Below are 14,427 nucleotides of genomic sequence, written 5' to 3'. Positions count from 1 at the left end.
TGTGTGTGTGTGTGTGTGTTTGTGTGTGTGTGTGTGTGGCAGACTGCTTTGTTTGCTCAAGTTCCCATGCATTACTCTGTGAAATCCAACTGTTGTCTGGGTTTCTGAGTTGTGCACAAGTCCAGTTTATACCAAGTGAAGAAATAATATTAGTCAATCTTATGAAGCTAATATGTAACACCAGAACATTTGAATCATTGACCTCTACAACTGTACATTGATGTACAACAGTACATTAAAGGCAGAAATATACTAGAAACAAAATTTTGCGAACTCAATTTTTGCACATGTCACGTTTCCTTTGATACCCACTCAACATTTTTATGAAGCCAGACTTTCTGAAGTTTTGAGAGGAAGTGTGGACTATTAAGACGTAGAGTCTCTTCTTATCTCAGTGTTGACCCGCCAAGTTGCCATCTGGATCGGAGTGTCTTTACAAAACAAAAACAGACATCAAGCTGCAGGAGGTTAAAGACTTCTCACTCACAACGCCGCATTTGTCAGAAGTTCAAATTGAAACTGTCAGAAGTTTCAGAAATCAGAAGAGAAAAGTAACACTGGTAAAATAAGGTATTTGAGAAATGGCTTGTATACAAATATAACATGTATGAGAGATAAAAAAGAATGCAATATGATATTATCTACACTAACTAGTTTGCACAAACTGTTGGTTGGATTGTTGATGATCAAAATAAGCATTTCATGCAATTTTTGGAGACTTAATGTAGCATCATTCATCACCTCTTCCTCCTTCACAATAAAACAAAAGTGTCATGTTTCTCTATCGTGGTAGATTCAGTAAATAAACTGATCATGGGGCTGATAAACTTAAACTCACCCACAAGTTCTATTAATTTCAAGACCACCAAATCCTAGAAGCAGCACGAAAGACACAAAGGATCTCTCTATTTCTACATTTTAAGTCAAACAAGCCACATGATGGATGATATTTTAAAATTAAATTGCCCGTAGCAAGTTATAGTAGGAAATAAAAAGTCTGTCTTATAATACCAAATAATATTGATAGGATACTTCCTACTTCTTCCTTTCTGGTGCACTATGATTTACACACTTGGAAGCATGTATTTACAAAAATATCCACTTGACAGCATCACTACATTTTGTCTTCCATTTCGTTCGTTTTTCTCTTTCTGCAGTTATTCCTTAATTTTTGAAATCATTATTTGCGACCTTAGAGTCCCGGTGGCCTCTAGAAGAGCCATCTCTAACAGGTTATGTGTGCGTGTCTGGACTTCATCATTCTAAGGAGATTTTTTTTTTTTATTTTTGGCAAAATAAACAAAAGTCAAAAAAACACCATCATCATAAAATTAATTTAGTTAGCATGTTACCCAAAGTGGAAAGTTGGCTTTTTGGTGGCACTAGATGAAAAGTCAGTCTCACATCGCCATCCAAAGAGCCATAAAGTTGCTAGACTATGAGGAACGAGAGAGTACTGAAAGAAAGAATAGCACCACCTGTAGAAACTCAAACCTGATCAACAACAACAAAAAAAAAGAAAACAAGAAAACAAGTGTTTTGTAAGTGACGAGTGAGGGATGAGCACCAAAGATATAGGAAAAACACGTGATGAGGATTTCACAGATTACCACTTTAAAAACATAAATTTGCACATTCCTGAGATCGCTGTGTGACCGCCAGTGGAGCCCTGACCTGCAGGTTGAGGACTGTTGCTGAGGTGAAACAGCCTCTAGTTGAAATCACTCAGTCACCAACTACTGTGGTATTATCTGTCTGCCTGGCAGCCTGCCACCCCTATCATTACTACAAAGGCCAGATTTGTTCAGCTAATGGTATCCTTCACACACACACACACACACACACAGGCACACAAACATACACCGCACAAACACACACACACACACGCAGCATCTTCCAAAAATGCCATCTCAACATTTGACCCAGATAAGAGCATTCCAGTGAGAGCACCTTCAGGATCAAAACACTCACATGCTTGCTCACACTCTGCGTCCAGGCACATATTAATTTCATCTTTGGCTACAGTATATGATTACGTGTCTAGAATAGGAATCTGTGTGTGTGTATGTGTGTGTGTGTGTGTGTGTGTGTGTGTGTTTGTGCCAGGTACTTTCCTTGTTGGCAGGGATTAAAATGCAGCAGAGAAGTAGAGATGCTCCAATTAGGACAATTAGAGGGTGAAATAGAAGGTCTCGGTAAAACACACACACGTGCACGCTCATATTTCACATATTTGAGGCATTTTAGTTTCAGGTTATGTTTAGTCGCAGTTGTTGCTATGATGCTGAGGCTGTGGATACTTATTACGTTCAAAAGATTAACTGCAACCATTAGCTGTGTTCTTGTTTGTAATTTTAAATAGAAAGTATGGCTATAATGCCATGTTATTAACACATTTATTAGGATGGATGCTCAGTGCTTACAGAGGAAGTATTGAAGCACACGTTATCACATGATGATATCAATATATTAACGGGTGATTCTTTCTAGTCCTGTGTACGACTGCTAGGTTGATTAAATTATTGTAGCCACCCTAAAGCAACAGGACTGTACTTTCCATTGACAGCCATTAATTTGAGTCATTTTCAAAGTGATACACAATAAAACAATAAATCAGTGTGAACAACCCTGTCTTGTAGAAGTTATGTCTATATGTTACTAAATTGCCACATGTTTTTTATTGAAATGCCCAAAGAACATTTAAAATATTGAGAAAATGTTGTCAATTAACATATCTGGCAAGTCCAGAACCCAGTCTTGCAGTACTATATCCGATGGTAGAAACTACAACATTGTTCAACTTTTTTATCATTATGACGCAAATCACAATCACGGATCGCATTGATAAATTACTCTTCTTTGCTTTTTACTCCCAAAGCTTTTATTGCACTTACAGTAACGTAATGAGTTTAGTTGTCTGTCTCTTATTATACATCCACGGTCTCTACTCTGCTGCGCTGCACATGCGCGGAGGGCTCAGCCCCGCAGCGCTGAGAAAGAGCAGAGAAGCAGCTATGAATTACAGCAAAACGCAGTAGAGTCTTTATTTATGTTATTTAACCAACTGTTTATTCATTGAATTAAAATGTGTTATATCGGGATAGGTATCGTTATCGGGATATGAGATTTTTCATATCGCTCAGCCCTATTGGTACATGATATTAACATCATTTCTAGGAGACAGAGTTTATCAATGTCTGTACTTTCCTGTACACCAAACAGGTCAGGGGATAGAAAATCAAGACTGCCTGTTCCCACTAAATCAACCTATTCCACTAGATCCAAAAAAATATCTGGAGTGCTTTGGCAACAGGTGCAGGCTGCTCCCCCCCCCCAATACATTTCCCAAAATCAACACTTAAGTCATGTAAATAAGATCATTATGAAGAGTATACAATCATGATGTTTACTCAAAGTATTAGTGGGAAAGGTATTACTGTGCACATGTAAACATATTTATCATATCTGACAGTTTTGATGCAGTTTTTTTAACATTCAAGTAATCAACTGGGACCATCAAAATATAAGAATTTTTGTAGTTACATACATGTGGTTTTTAACTGGATCACTGTCTTTAACACAATGCCTTAGTGTCATATTTGCGATCATTTTTTCCATTCATTCAAGCATTCATTCATTAACTTGGCAATGTGAGCTATACAAACTGTCTCTTCCTGAACTATATGAGCTGAGGAAGTAAGTGATGTGAATACCAGAACACACACACACACACACACACACACACACACACACACAACACAACACATTGCTGTGCCATGCTAAACGTGGCTCGACACAAGTTTTACATTGTTCGTGTGTTGGTGTGAGAGAGAGAGAGAGAGGGAGCAGGTGTTCATACAGACAGTTTGTTTGCTGGTGGTGGGCAGTGATGTTGCCATGGTGACAGAATACTTACAGTGGTCAGTTGGGATGTTTACTAAAGATAGACTTCTGTTTCACATTGACAATTACACACATTAATAGCTTGCAACTTACTTGAACTCTCTCCTGGTGTTTTTCTTTGTCCACTGTTTGATTTATGAATTCACTCATTTAATAATTAAGCCTTTTTCAGATTCCATATTTGAACCCGTTAGAGGCCTACTGCTATTTTCTATTTTATTCAGCTTGTTGGTTTTCAAACTTTCCAACAAAGCCTGTCTACTGGAGGCACTTTCTGCTCATTGACCCTGAGTGATATCATTGTGGCTGCCAGGAATAAGACTTATCACACCATGACCCTTGAAGCTCATGATGCCAGTAGTTCTCATGGCTTCAGTCAATGCCAGCTGTTAAATTTCTTTTTGTTAATTAACCCTGAGACAAACACAGGCTGCATTCTTCACAAGCTAAGTGTTTCCAAACCTAACTTTGCTTTTAGGTATTTTTATCAGTGTCCAGGGAACGAAAAATAACACGCACAAAATTAATTAATGGAACAACATTGTCTTCAATTTATAACTTTGGAGGAGGAGACATTTCAGACATCTTGGAACAAAACATTCTGCTGCTATAAAGCGAGGGCCAAAGTTAGATATCAAATACCGTGTTAATTTGTGTATTCCTGAAAAATGACTCTCCAGGCAGATGAATCACAATTCATATCATTTGTAATATCCTTAAAAAGAATCATTCTTTTGTCAGTGTTGTGCAGCGTCAAGCTGTATATCCAGAGGTTTTAAAGTCCATGACCTTTACATATTAGATCATTTGTTACTTGCTACAAAGGAGTACAGGCCAAGCTAAGATAATCTCCCTTGCGAAGGTGCTAGACCCATCAACATGACCTCCTGTTAATACTAAGTGTACTATAAACATATTCTTCTCTCAGACTGTGTGTGTGTCTGGAACACCAATGGTGCCATCAACATTCTGCTGTTATCTCTCGTATGTCAAAACAGTGAAGATCCAGATCCCGGAATTAGACTGATCCAAGATAGGAACAGCCAAAATTACATAAATACTTGAAGAAAAACTGAAGTTGGTACCTTGTGGAAAACATTTTTGTCTAGAACTTTGGCTAACAGCAAACAAGATCTGTAATCACTGACCTTACATGTTACTGGTTAACATTTAATTTATGTTCATACGGCAAAAGTGATGAGCATGTTGTTGCGATCACAATGGATGCCTAAAAAAATTCCCCCCACAATGAAAAACACTGTAATAATAAAGTAAAAAGTCAAAAAAACTTTCCCCAAGTTGCCAAGCTTTCCAGTAATGTTCTTCCAGGCTGTGTGTCAGGTCAAATAGCTCCTCTAGTCAACAACAAGAAAAAACTGAACATCATTTATCTGCTTCTCCAAACACATGAGGCACCCAGAGCACGTAACCAGCGTGCAAAAACTCTTCACACCAGCGTGTTGGGTACACTTCTATCTGCCACAGTGTCTTTTTTAAATACTACCACTAGACTGTATATAAAGATGGACGTAGCGAGGTGTGACGTCATCCGTTGGTTTGCACTGGAGCTGATTTGAAGCCCAGAGTTGCAGCTTATGGTTGGCTCTGTTTTTTTCTGTTTGAAGCCAGGACCTTCCAGATAAGGAGTGCAGGGCGTTGCCTTTCACGCTCTGGATGTTCACCCCGCTACCTCAAACTGGAGCAAAAGCTAGCTTACTGTGAACACAGGGCGGTGTACACTTTGACTAACAGGGCAGGTATCATAATCACATATTATTAAATCATTAAAGCGAAATTGCAACAATAGTGAAGTGAGAGCAGTGAAGTTTTAATCACAGCTGTCAATCAACACATGGCAGACATCAAAGCTACTATAAGTTTTCAAATCTTACGGAGCAATAATTTCCAAAAAGACCACCAGCACACTTATTAGAGGGCCCGAATTTAAGTCATGATTGACTTACTTTACTAGAGAGAAGTTGGGAGTCAGTTGGAGCCAGCTTCTAGCATCCATTGGTGGCCTTGCATTTTAAGGTTCTTAAAGACATTGGCTTCAGCCTCAAGCAGTGGTAGTTGCTGCTTGGATTTTACCTGTAACATGAAGATTTTCTCTTCAAAAATATGTAAATAGCAACATTTCTGTACAGTATTGTTCATGATCCCTTCATAAGACGATGATAATCAATAGTAATTAAATTACAAAAAGAGAACCACCCCAATACTTAAGTAATTGAGAAGAATGATGATTAACTGTTTTGAGGTTTTTTGTCATTGATGTTCCACAGAAACCATTTGGAAATGAGTCAGAAAAAATAGCAGATGTCATTCTACCTGAAAAGACATATTCGGACCAATAACTCACCTTTTTATTGTAAAACCCTGAGGCTGCAACCTGAGGAATGAGGAGCGGCCTAAACCCTGTTCTGTTTACACGTCACACTTTTCTGATCAGAAACACACATGGATAACTCAAGTATGCATGTGTACAGGTCCGTAAGGGAACGAGGGAGTGGAGGAGGAGGAGGAGGAGGAGTGGATGGAATGAGGGGGAGATGAGAGGAGGGAGAAAAGGGGGAGGAAAGGATGAAATCGGGAAGAGAATGTTCCTAACAAGGAGTAATTGGAATACCACAAAACTCAACACAGAAAGAAACAGAGATGAAATGGGGGGGAAAAAAACCAAACTTTGCTTATACCAGCTGTAATAAAGTAGTAATACTCGAGTCTAATTATATGCAGGTGGCAGCTCTAGTAGGCGGGGATGCCAAACCCATCAAATTAATGGTTTCAGAAACACTGATGTCCCGAGATGGATTGGTGGTCAGTGTTTGGAAATGAGTGACTCAGCGAGGCGTTGTGCCAAAACGTTATGCTGCCTGAAGGCCAATGTGCCAAATCAGGGCTTGGCCTTAGGACTCACGCTAACAGGAAGTACAGAAAGGAAATGGCCGTAATGGTGTGGCATTCTACAAACACATTTTATAATAAACATCTTGGTTTGCAAAAACGTTTCTGAAGTCGAAGATAAAGCCTTGATCTTTTCTGTTTCCTGTCCAGTGCAATTAATTCTGTATGATGCATAAAAAAAGTCTAAAAATACTGTGGTAAATTCTCAGTGGAGGAAATACCATTGTGCTTGGCACTGGGGTGTTCTTCTCTGCCTTCTCTGTTATTTTTGTATTTTAAGGACACTTCATCGTGTATTATCACTAATATTTGTAGCACAATCCCATAACAAAAGAACATTAGGACCAGGGCTGCAACTGATGATTTATTTTTATTATCGATTCATCTGTCAATTATTTTCTCAATTAATTGATTTGTCCATTAAATAAATTAATAAATAAATGTGTTATTTTTCCTAGAGTCAAAGGCGTCGTCTTCAAATGTCTCGTTTTATCCGACCAAAATCCCAAATATTCAGTTTACTGTCATGTATGACAAAGAAAAGCATCAAATTTTCACATTTGAGAAGCTGAAACCAGAGAATTGTTTGGTATTTTTGTTTAAAAAGTGACTAAAACCGTTAATCGATTCATCATTGTAGGTCTGATTAATGACAGGACTGATAAAAATCCTCTAAGATGTCCTTCTAGCTGAAGCTGCATCAGCACAACTGGGACAAACTGGAAACTTAATGTGAGAATGTGTCCATACGGCACTAAAGTTTGTATAGAGCTGCTTGAAACACACATTAAAAAAGTGTTTTGATGAGAGGTTTTGTTCTTTTGGAAACAGCTTCAGAGGCTCTGTCTTCACAAGGATACATGTCAGTCATCACAGACTGACCTACACCACCCTCTACCACCACCCTTTTTTCAGGGGGGGCTCAGGTGATTCAACAGTTGATTACAGATTACACTCCTGACTCACTGTACAGTTTCCTGGAAATACCCCCCTCACACACACACACACACACACACACACACACACATGCACGCCAAGAATTTTCACATGCCCATGTGAAATAGTTCAAGATTTACTTTGGAAAAAAAATGGAATTCAACCTCAGTTTGGATATTTTTTACTCCCAAGTAGTCCTCCCACGTCTGCTGGAGCCCAGGAGAAACTTCTAAGTTCAGCTTTGACATTTAGGCTGTGTTCTCTGCTGTGTGATTTGATTAGCATAACCTAATACCTCAGGCTCTTTGTATTATTTGGATTTAATTGATTATATGCTTAATGGTTTGATAGGAGAATGCTGTTTTTGTTTTTTTTCAAGCTACGTGGCAGTGACTGTGCCTCGTCTAAGGTTTGGTGAGAGCAAATGGACTGTACTGTATGTGGTAAAAAGGTGAAATGCTGAAATGTGAGCTCTTGCTGAGCAAAAACACAACCAAAAGTAAAGAAATTAAGGGGAAACTGATACTTCTCATTTTCTTTCCTTTCTTGTGGCTTATGACAACATTTTACTCACCGAGGTGATCGCTGTGATCTGTGACAGGAAACAGGAAACAGGAGCAGTCAGATGATAACAGATTATAAAAATACCAACAGTTAAAAAACCATATTAACTAAACCGTCAATTTGGAACTGAAAGTGAAAGTAAGCACATCCAAAGTGGCTGTCAGAATCACTCATTACATGCAGAACGGACAGGACAAAGTTAATCCAGGAAGTCATAAAATCTAATTGAGGTCTACAGTGGAATTTTTTGGATGAAAATAATAATTTTTGATAGTGGTTTGAGTTTGTTAATCTGCATCCTAAAGTTTTAGCAAAACCATATGTATAAACATCATAAGAACTTGTAAGAATAATAGCCAAAACTGCCAAAAAATACAACATATGGCTGCCAAAAAATAAAAAATTTCCCTTACCACAGTAGGAGCCTGTTTTGCCCTCATGCTCTTTGGAGGATTTCTTAAACTTCACAAATTTAGTGTGAATAGCTCAAGATCAAAAGATGCGTATGTACTTTATGTGGCAGCATCTGTGTTTGTGTCTGTGTGTGTCCATGCGGGCCCATCTGATCATCTCGGCTTTCATAGCAGCAGGATGGGCTCGTTGTATTGTCTAAAAGGAAAGGCACACACACATAAACACGCACGTACATGCACGTGTCTGGCTGTTATCAACTCTAGACAATACAGAGGAACAGGAGGACAAAGACAGGAGAGAGTGTTATCCTGAGAGCCAACACACACACACACACACACACACACACACATGCACACACTCAACATGACCTCATACCTGATGTAATGACACAAGGAAAGCTCTTCTACTTGTTTCATCTGCTTCACCAGATGAAACTTAATCATTTTTTTGCCAACATTCCTTCCATAGGCTACTTGATCGCTGTGTCAGAAGAACGCTCCAAGTAGATTTTCAACTCTGACACTGAGCTGATTTATGTTTCAGCCAACACTGAGTCAAGTAGTTAAACATCACGAGTCTTGAGTGCACCTCAAGTATCTCAAACATGTCACAACCATGTTTTTTTTTTTTTTCTTTTTTGTTTTTTTTAAAATCCCTTCTCTGCAAATGGCAACATTAGGTCACATCTAAATCTTCTCTAAGCACCAGACCAGTTGGTGGTGTTTGGTGTAAGAGGTCCCAAACAAAAAGACTTGGAGCATGAAATATGAGGCTGTGCAGAGAACACAGAGAAGAGAAGGAGGAGGAGGAGGAGGAGGAGGAGGAGGAGGAGGAGGAGGAGGAGGAGGAGGAGGAGGGGGAGTCGGGGGGGGGCAGGAGAGACAACTCGGCTAAAAAAGAAAGAAACTCCTCCCAAACACAGTAGACCAGGAGGAGGGGCTGGATGCTCGCAAATCACTCCCCAGAGAGAGAAAGAGGAGGGCAGGGCTTGTGATTGTGCGGCGCTACTTGTTGTTGCCTGTCTGAAGGAGCGTGAGCGTATAGTCCTCCAGCCGGTCAGCCAGTCAGTCAGCCAGTCAGTCATTCAAGTAAACTCTGAGATGGAATAAGTTTGATGTAAGTTTATGAGACTAAAAGATAGATAACAACAAAGAGCAAGAAAGAGGGAACTGTTCACACTGACAGGTAGGAATGAACATGTGTGTGTGTGTATGTGAGTGTGCACTTACATTCAGTAGATGTGTGTAGGAATGTGTGTATGTAGATGTTGATAGTGATGCAGACAGTTATCTGCGATGGTCATCTTCTCCTCTAGGTGCTTTTTTTTGTGTGTGTATGTCTTGTTTTTTTATTGTCTGTGTTTTGGGGATGTTTCACTATCTTAACTACAAGTTAAAAATAGAAAAATGTATTTTTTCTCTCATTGTGTCTGCTGTTTATTTCACTACACTCTTGTGCTTTCTTTTGGTCTCTGAGCTGTCCATCCTGTTGGTTGAACTGTTTACAGCTTACAGTGAGTTAGGTTTGCTCAGGGACTTTTTGGGCACTAAGTTGCCATCCCAAGGCGCTGGGTGTAACTGTGGTTGTTGGGATTGGTGGTATAAGCTGAGGAAGCCCCAGCAGGAAATAATTACATGAAATATGACAAATAAGATCTGTCATCAAGATTTTTCTTACTGAGTTATTTTTGAGTAAGTTTGATACTGCTTGCTTACCGTTTGTGTATCGTGGCTTTAATGTTTCATAGATGTTTATTTGTTCTGAATATAATGCGTTTTATTGATTTGACTGCATTTCAGAGACAGTTCTGCCAAAGAAGTTTGAAGAAATTTAAAACCTTCTGCAACAAGTAACATGAGCAGTCTGTAATATAATAAAATGTATAGATGTAAAGCCATTAATATTTATTGTACCGTATGATTTAACGGTTTTTAAAATGTAAAGCAAAACAGTTAGCGATACTTAAGAAGACTTGATGTTCTTGGTTAGAAACACTTTGACAGGTTGAGTGAACGCTGCTCAGATTGAAGCTCTGACCTTTCAGTTATGAGTACACATCTTTAAACAGCCAGCCACCCATGAGATGATGACAGAGACAGATGTGTGTGTAAGTGTGTGTGTGTGTGTGTGTGTGTGTGTGTGTGTGTTGTAGGTGTTTTGTGTGTTTGTGCAGATAAACACACACATGCAGCAGGTTGTGTCAGACATTAGTCAGTGATGTTGTGTCTAAACGTCGTAGTGGAGTTGAACCGAGCCAATGAGGTTCAGCCTTGAGGTAATGCTTAAATGTGTCTGTGTCGGATTCACAGAGCTCAGCTTTAACTCTGTGATGGTCGTGAAACACCACTGGGAGTGTGTGTGTGTGTGTATGTGTGTGTGTGTGTGTGTGTGTGTGTGTGTGTGTGTGTGTGTGTGGTGTTGTGTTACTCGCCTTAGTGGGATGAGGTGGTTGGTATTCCAGCCAGCCATCAGCACTATGTGACCTGTTGGTCTTTACAAAGACTCAATGACTGACTGACTGACTGACGACAGAAAAAAAAAATACATTTATTCACATTCTTTACTTACTGATCTCAAGTGTATTGTTGATCATTGATGATTGTCTTCATGTTTCTTTATATTTCTATATTTTTTCTTTGTATCTTTGTGCTATGTGCCACTGACTTGGCTTTAACGCTTTTAAAAGAGACTTTCAGTTTCAGTAAAGAATCTTCCTGGTTATATAAAGTTATATTCTGATTATGCAGGTCTTATTATTAAAATCTTATCAGAATGGATCAGTATTTTTTTTAATCTTTATACCTTGAATTACACAAATTGACTCCAATTATTGCACATGCTGAATGTAACGGTGTTAGCATGGACACTGTGCTTAAATGGCCACTTGGGGGCAGCGAACCAAGCTGTAAACACAACGTTGTTTTATTACCATCTTTGCCATTTTATAGGACACGATGAACATTATGATCCTACATATGCACCCATGATCATTTATTGATCGCCTCATATTTGCACACAGTGCCTTAAAGGACCAGTGTGTAGGATTTAGTGGCATCTAGTGGTGAGGTTGTAAATTGCAACAAACTCAATACACCTCCCCTCTCCCTCCCCTACCAAGCATGTAGGAGAACCTACGGTGGCCATGAAACTCACGAAAAATGTGAAAGGCCCTCTCTAGAGCCGGTGTTTGGTTTGTCTGTTCTGGGCTACTGTAGAAACATGGCGATGCAACATGGCGGCCCCCATGGAAGAGGTCCCGCTCCCTTTATAGATATAAAGGGCTCATTCTGAATGGATCAGCCACTCATCAATAATAAAACACTCTGAAAAGAACCATTCCTTATCATTGACACATTTACTTCTGAACTTCTCTCATTTATTTTTATCTAGAATAGTTCTACTTAAATCCACTTATTTGCGTTCTTTCCACTCTCATGTCTGTATGCTAAATATAAAGCTGGAAACAGCAGGCAGCTTAGCAAAAAAGACTGGAAGCAAGGGGAAATAGCCTGGCTCTGTTCAAACGTAAAAAAATCCACCTACCAGCAACTCTAAAGCTCACCAATTAGCAATTTATATCTTGTTTGTCTAATTGTACAAAAACTGAATGTAAAAAAGATGATTTCTGGTTTTACCGTGTTATGTGCTGGAACTATTTCTTGACTTGGTGCAGTGATCTCCTGAAGTCTTGTCACCAGAAAACCACCTCTTGTCTTAAGCTTCTAGTGTACAGATATGAGAGTGGTGTCAATCGTCTCATCTATCTCTCAACAAGAGAGCTATATGAGCATAATCCCCAAAAAGTCAAACAATTTTTTTGTCATGTGTATGATGGTCTTTTGTTAGATGTAAGGAATAACACATTTAACCATAGGTAGACCTGCTGTGTAAATTTTAAAGAATATAAACGTTTAGTTACATGCCACATTAACACATAGTTTCATCACTTTAGCAAACAATTCATTATATATTACCAGGCTGGTTAAAGACATTTTATTTTTAATTACTTTAGAAAGTTTACAACATATGTTCATACACAAAAACTGCATTAATCCTTCTGTACTTTTCACTTAGTAACATGCAGGACTTTTCTTTGTAATTGATCACTTTTAAAGTACATTGTATGTTCTTGCTTTCAGTAAAAGATATAAATATTTCTTCCTATGCTGACTGACTGACTCATCTGACTGGCTCACAGTGACTGTACACAGTTAATGCATTTTTCCACACTGCCCATCTCTACATTTCACCATAGACATACAAAATGAGCACATACATTCCCAAACACTGAGGGTAGGTGGTGTGTGTGTGTGTGTGTGTGTGTGTGTGTGTGTGTGTGTGTGTGTGAGAGAGAGAGAGAGAGATAGAAAGAATGAGAGATTCACTGTTAAGTATTAAATGACAGCTACTGCTGTGGGATTTAATAACAGCCTCATTTATATATTACACACATACTTAACACACAAATACACACTGGTGGGCCCACGCACTGAAGAGCGCAGTAGGACACTTCTCTCTCTCTCTCTCTCTCTCTTTCTCTCTCTCTCTCCCTTTCTCTCTCTCTCTCTCTCACTCCCTCTAACAAAGGCTGGCTCTAAACAGCGGTCATGTGACAGTTGTTCCCATTGTTCACTTCTGGCCAGGGGTGGTTTTGCTAATGCACTGATGTGTGTGTGCGTGTGTGTGTGTGTGTGCGCTTACCATGGCAGGAAGACACTTTAAGCCAGCCAGAGGAAACCCCTCATTCCCAAGCATGTTGCTGTTTGTGTTCGTCTTCACTATTGTGTTATACTGTACGTGTGCGTAATGAGAGACCAGTGTTGCAGCCTGTGACAGTTGCTGCTTTAAACTCCATTTCATGCGTAAATCATATTACTGTGTAGATTGTGTTTTAATCTAGATGATCAATTTGAATTGTATGTAAATTAGAAGATTTATAAGATTCCTACAGTTAAACCTGAATTCCCAAACTGACACAATAGACAATGGTACTTGTGAATTAAGCTGGACTTGTTGAACCTCCTGAAGGACTTGTGCTGGTCCCCAGACGCCCATTTTTTTTGAAACTGCTAATTCAGTGGATTAAAAACAGAGCTTTACTGACTCCTGATTTATGTGGAGAGTTAGTTAGAGAGACAGATGGAGATAACTTAACATCAAAACATTTAGTTTGATTTAATTTAATAGGAGAGTCGTATCCTCTGATTTTGAGACGGAATTAAACGGACAACATGAGACAGTCAGTGAGAAGTGAGAAGGAGGAAGAGAGGAGAGAAGGAGAGAGATATTTGTTTTATTACTAGTAATCCTCTATAATGAGCTGCCTGCTGTCTAAATGTTTATACTGCCATTTCCTCTTCCTGTTAATCTGCACTTGTTTCCCACCCAAAGCTTTCTCTCTCTCTCTCTCTCTCACACACTCTCTCTCTCTCTCTATCTGTGTGTGTGTGTGTGTGTGTGTGTGTGCAGGACTTCACTAGTGTTAGTGACAAAGCAAACCACAGTCCACAAAATATTTTGTCTCCTGTGTCATAGTCAAGGAAACTGCATCGGATTGGTTAGCAGACGTCAATTAAAATGCGTCACCGGTCCTGAAGTTTTATTTTTCCACTGTAAATTCCCATTTCAAAGTTTTCTAGACCTTCGATTCGTTGGTCACTTCTCAGAGTTTTTCAGTGATTTTTTTAAAAAGGCGGAGTTGTG

At 39.1% G+C, this 14,427-nt stretch overlaps 1 protein-coding gene across 2 annotated transcripts in view; it reads left to right on the top strand.

Annotated features, from left to right (window-relative positions):
• The window catches only part of bcar3 (BCAR3 adaptor protein, NSP family member), an 81,966-nt gene that overhangs the window by 18,677 nt on the left and 48,862 nt on the right, over positions 1 to 14,427 (top strand). Inside the window, exon 1 of one of the 2 annotated variants that reach the window (XM_044361674.1) lies at positions 9,670 to 9,909. The exons of the other annotated variant lie outside the window; for it this stretch is intronic. The gene's annotated coding sequence lies outside the window, so the exon portion shown is untranslated. Of the gene's footprint in view, positions 1 to 9,669; positions 9,910 to 14,427 lie in introns of those variants that run through there. 2 annotated transcript variants of the gene reach the window in all.

Source organism: Thunnus albacares, chromosome 9 (genome assembly GCF_914725855.1).
Source record: "Thunnus albacares chromosome 9, fThuAlb1.1, whole genome shotgun sequence".
NCBI lineage: Eukaryota > Metazoa > Chordata > Actinopteri > Scombriformes > Scombridae > Thunnus > Thunnus albacares.
Note: the sequence above shows the minus strand (reverse complement) of the source record. Positions and strands in the feature narration are given on the sequence as shown.